Genomic DNA, 6000 nt, shown 5'->3' with positions numbered 1-6000 from the left:
TACGACAATTAGTCATTTTTCACCGAGAAAAAGGAAAAACGTATCGAGAAATCGGTCATCTTTTAAAATTAAGTAAGAGTATCGTGGCTGATATTGTATGGAGATAACGATGAGTTAGTATTAGAAATAATAAAGGATACGTGTATAAGCGTCATCAAATTTACAAAATCGGCAGCTTTATGAAAACATTTAATCATTGTCTCCTTTTCCTTTTCTAATATATTAATATTTTATTGACCGGTATTATACCGAAATACATCTACCGACCTAACATCGTTTTGATAGCATCATACCGGTATTCGCACCATTTCTGTTTCATCAAACATAATCGAATAGTAACCTAAAAATATCGGCATTCTACCGGTATCCGTAATACCGATTCGGTCTCTGCCGAGACCGCAAGCCACGAAACACGTTAAACACGGCAAAGTTATACAACTTGTCAGAGAGGCAAAAAAGAGTAATGTCGTGCAACCAAGGTCCAATATTTCCTGCATGTTCGTCATGCAGCGGAGACACAGTTCAGACTGAGTTGCACTAACAGGTTGTAGAAGTTGTACAATATAACAAAACATCGTTACGTAATTTGTTTCGTTGCATGTCGCGTGTGTTTTGGCTCGAGTGTGCTTCGGCTCGAGCTTTTCCAACAATTGATCAACCGATTTTTCAAAATACAAAAAAACAGCTTGCGATCGTGCTGTTGAAAATATAACAAGTTTCACGTAGGTCAACTTCTTCCTTGAATTTCTTATTTAAGTTTAAAAGGGTTGTAATGACGGTATTCTCTTGTTCTTCTTGTTCGAGTCACAGTGTTCCATTACATCGCCAGTACGGGTATTAATTTGCTCTTCGAGATTGATATCGGAAAGAGACGTAACAATGTTGTAATATTTGACGAAAGATAAAATTGTAATTTAGGATTTTTCGGCAAAGTTGTAATTCTCTGTCCTCCTCGACAAATGATATCTCGCAGTAAGAAAATTCCATGTCATTAATTTAATTAACCATACATCATCGGCCTTGCTTCCAAATTTCACGTTGTTCCTTCCCGCAGGCCATCGTTTTCTTCTCAATTTGTCCACTTAATCGTAACTCGTTTAATTCACCGTTCTGTCTCCTTCTAGTCCACCTTTGCACGCCAAGAAACCCCCAAGATTGATTGCGAGACCGTAAGAACGTGATACATCGTCTTTTTAACCTGAATTACATAATCACGTTAATTATGTGATTATGGGCGCGCGCAACGAGACTGTACACACGCTTCTAGTATTAAAACGAAAACTTTGGAGTACAGCGGCCTTAATAGATAACATTATGCTTAAGTGGATTCTGGCGATCCATCCGGGTGGTCCATCCCTTCAGCGGTTGATTTCGTTCTTCGTTGACGTTCCCTCGGACGAGAGTAAAGAGGTGGGTTCCTCGAGTGGTTCTTTGTTAAGGTTTACACGAAGATCAGCGTGATAAATTCCGATTACACGATCCGCGACAACCATCTTCAAAGGGAAGGAACCACCGACCAAAGGAACAGAAGAGAAAAAGAGAAAGAGAGAGAGAGAGAGAGAGAGAGAGAATTCGATTTTGATAATCGCGCGTATTCAGCATCTTTTGCGACAGATGGGAATTTCGTTTCGAAAAGAAATGCATCGTACGAGAAATTCAAATGAAATTCGTCCGACATATATATTATTGTCAAATGGAACAAGAATGGAATAGGAAAATATTCAGGCATCATTTATAGAACGAGATGGAACGTGAAAATTGCACAAAGGCATTGCCGGCGGTCTAATTACAAATGAACGTTTGCGAAATTTATTCGCCCTGGATTTGCCGGAGGATCGGCGTGATAAATTTCGATTACGCGGTCGCGACGGGCCACTTTGCCCTCTTGTTAAACTTTAAAAGTGAGAATAGGAGGAGGGAAACGAGAGAAAGGAGATGGGAGTAGAGAAGAAAAGGGTTGAAGCTTCCGCCACGGTGGCACACAGGCGGCTGGTCGCGGTGACCGGAATAATTAGGATCAACGAAAAGAAAATATCTAAGCGCGTCACGTAACCTGCCGTTTCGAAAGAGGGGGCTGCCCCTTTGGTAGAAAATGTATTCACAACGGTGAGGTGGTCCGAGCGTGCGGTAAGAGTCAAAAGACATTACCACAAAAGGCCGCGGAAACGGTCCCCGTCGAGGAAACGGGGGAACAGAAAACCCCCGGTCCTTCCGCTCACAATTAGGAAGCCGGATTAGTATAACGAGTTTTCCTGCCGTTTACGTCCGAGATGCGTCGCCACGAGACTTCTAAATGCCCGGGCTGGAAAAAACCGCGTTAAGCTTGCACGTAGACGCGACCCTCTTTCGCTCGAAATCAAGAAGACACTTTCCTCCAGCTTGATCTCTCGCGCTGGAACGAAATTTCTCCTCGTCGTTCGTAAAAGCGGGATCTCCCTACCGGAGTGGATTTTTACACGGCGGATATTTTGGAATAATTTGTTAAACGTTTCGCGGAGACGTTCTTCTCTCAGAGACGAAACGTTTCTCTTTGAAAATGAAATCACTTACAGGGATCAAGTTTATTCCAGGATAGTAAGTAAATTTCCAGGGTAGGTGTAAAGAAATCAAATTTGTTCGTTCATTATAGTTTTACTTCTTTTCTTTTAACTGGTGTTTGGAAGATATTACTCGGGGAAATCGAATTTTCTCTCGTGCCTCGTGGAATGCTTCTCTCAGAATATTTCCGAGTATTTTTGTTTGTAATTTCTCGGACTGTTTGCCCGTTTTACGTAAGATGAATTTCAAACTTTAATGAAACTGAAAGATAATATTTCCTGTTCGTCGTTTTATCCATATTTCCAAACGAATATAAAGTATTTTATATACTCTCTTGGATACGTGAAATTTTCTTTCGACAACACACTTCTTTCTACGAATACGCTATACACTCGAGCAGCAGAGAACGAAACTACGAAAAAGAAAGGAAAATTCGAACCAATTGCCATTTCGACGTCCGCGAAATATTCAACTCTCTCCGTCAGAGGCCGAGAGAACAGCTTCCTCTTGAAAATACCCGGCCGTCCAAGCTGAAACGTAAAGAACAAGGTAAAGGAACGAGGTTTCCGCGTAAACTCGCTTGACCTGCCGGGCGTGCAAGACCCCCAGACAAGTGTCCCCAATTTTTATCGACACCCCTCGTGTCGTGTGTTGCGCTCTCAGCAACGGCCAGACAAAGAGAGAAACACCCCACGAACTTTATATATATATATATATATATATATATATATACACACACCTCGTACCTCGTTGAATCTCCGTAGAATCTACACTTCCGAGCTGGCTCTTAACTCGCATTGTTCCACCACGCGCAAAAGACGTAATGACCGGACGTGGTGCTCACGAAGAACGCCTAATATTAGTGTTTCGACCGGGATAATACGTACAATGTCCGTGGCAAAGTACAACGTTGCGAGGCGTCGCGTTTCCCCATAACAGTCGCGTCCCATTGAAATTGATCGGTTCGTCGAATCGTAGGACTTTCATTTTCAGGACGTTGAACAGGCTACACACCGTCACCAGGAGAGAACGCGAACGGTATGGAACGATCGTGGGCAGGGATATAATGGTCACGGACGGCGTTTTGTATCGTACACACGCTGCAAGGGAAGATGCTGATCGTCCGAGCATTCCTCTTCCCTCTTTTCGTTCTTGCCCCAACTTTTCTTTTCTATTCGGCGTCAATTCCATTATTTCGAGAGTTGTAACTTGAAAATTTGATCGTGTAGTTTACGCATCGCTGACGGCGATGTATTGTCAAAATTTAGAATTGCACGAATTTTCAAGTCAAGGAGAATTGTGCCGATACAGAAATCATTGTATCCAAAGCGCAATTTTCTATAAAAATCTTTGCTTAACCAGATCGCAAACGATTTGATTTATTACACAATTGGCTCGCGTCTCTTCAGAATTGTATCTACCTACTGTAAAAAAGATTCTGGAAGAAAATTTTGATTCCATTTCAACGATCAGAAACTCACGCGCTCAACAACGAATTTTTAATCAAGTAGAATTTCGTAGAAAATTTCTCTCCGTTACAAAGAGACACTCTGAAATTTTCTATAAATGTTCAGCTAGATCATGAAACTATTATTTTACGCTTTTAGTATGTATTATTTTACAGACTATCAAACTTTACCATCACGATCCACCCGCGTCTCTCAATTGTCCCTAGCTACTGTAAAAAAGATTCTGGAAGAAAATTTCGTTAACAAAAAGGCACCGTGCCTCGTGTAATTTTACACTTTGAAATTTTCTATAAATGTTCAACTGGATCATGAAATTATTATTTTACGCCTTTAGTATGTATTATTTTACAGATCAAACTTTATCATCACGATCTGCCCACGTCTCTCAATTGTCCCTAGCTACTGTAAAAAAGATTCTGGAAGAAAATTTCGTTAACAAAAAGGCACCGTGCCTCGTGCAATTTTACACTTTGAAATTTTCTATAAATGTTCAACTGGATCATGAAATTATTATTTTACGCCTTTAGTACGTATTATTTTACAGATCAAACTTTATCATCACGATCTGCCCGCGTCTCTCAATTGTCTCTAGCTACTGTGAAACAGATTCTGAAAGAAAATTTCGTTAACAAAAAGGCACCGTGCCTCGTGCAATTTTACACTTTGAAATTTTCTATAAATTTTGAACTAGATCATAAAATTGTCACTTTACGCCTTCGATACGTGTTTGTATTATCCTACGAATTATCAAACTTCGCTGTACGCTTGGAAGAAGGATTCGGAAAATTTTGATTCCAACTCGACGATCAGAAACTGCACGGTCCACAACGTCGTCACCGCGTGAAGTAAACAGTAGAGCAGAAACACGGACAAGGGACGTAATAGCAAGGGGTGGCGTTTTATACGGTGCACACGCTGCAAGGGAAGATGCTGATCGCCTAACCATTTTCCTCCTCTTCCTCGTCCTCTTCTTCTTCTTCTTCTTCTTCTTCTTCTTCTTCATTCTCGGTCGACGTTGTCTCTTCCTCTCCGTCGAGGCAGCTTTCAGCGGTGGCGGCCATAACAGCAATTTCCACTAAGGTTTTTTTCTTTTGCGGAGACCAACCACGACGGTCGACTGTGCCTACGGTAGTCGTCGTAGGAGATGGCCGCATGAAAATGTAAGTCGGATCTGGACTGAACGGCAACCGAGGGGAGAAAAAGGAGACTTTGGTCGGTCGCGGAAGAGCCAGCACGCGCATCGACGCGTATCGACGAACTGGAAAAACCGCTGCAATCTCGCGGATTGTTCGCCTGCCAGCGGCTGCTCGAGTCACCCTCGCGAACGATATCTGACGCGACGGAGATTTCCTGCTGTTTTTACTCGCGACTCCTTCACACTGACTCTGCTCTTGTCTTTGAAACGACGTGATGTTTGAAAAGTGCTCGGAGCGATGACGCGTTTGCGGTGAAAATCTCGTAAAACGAAAGAATATGACAATCAACTGAATGGAATTATTCATCTTTCGGGAAATTAAATTCGAGTATGTTTATTAAAGGTATACAGTGCGGAGCGAGCTTCGGCGATCTTTTTCGGAATCACAGATATTACATTTCGATGATATCGGAAAAATTGGTCGGGGGTTCTACCGGGGGACGGGGAGGTATTAATAACGCGAGGGTTTTATTGATTGGAAAGCAGGGAAAGGGAGGACGCGCGGTATAATGCTGAATAAATTTGTATTCTTACAACGTGTTTATGTTCATAATTACGGCGCGATGATTTGTGCATTTGCGAGAAATTTTAATTGGCGAGAATATCAGCGTAACAATATGCGAAAATATGCGGAATATCGCCGTGTAGGGCAATTCTTGCGATATTTAAACGCGATACAAATCCCGTGTTATCGCGGGAACGCACGGGCTCGAGTGAATATCTGCGGATCATTTGCAATACTCCTCGAAAGAACAGAAGCGTCCCTTTTCAAAGCGTGATCGTGAAATGTACCGATTC

The sequence above is a fragment of the Frieseomelitta varia genome, unplaced genomic scaffold (assembly GCF_011392965.1).
Source record: "Frieseomelitta varia isolate USP_RPSP 00005682 unplaced genomic scaffold, Fvar_1.2 scaffold_182, whole genome shotgun sequence".
Classification (NCBI taxonomy): domain Eukaryota; kingdom Metazoa; phylum Arthropoda; class Insecta; order Hymenoptera; family Apidae; genus Frieseomelitta; species Frieseomelitta varia.
The sequence above is the reverse complement of the archived record's forward strand: the minus strand, read 5'-3'. Positions refer to the sequence as shown.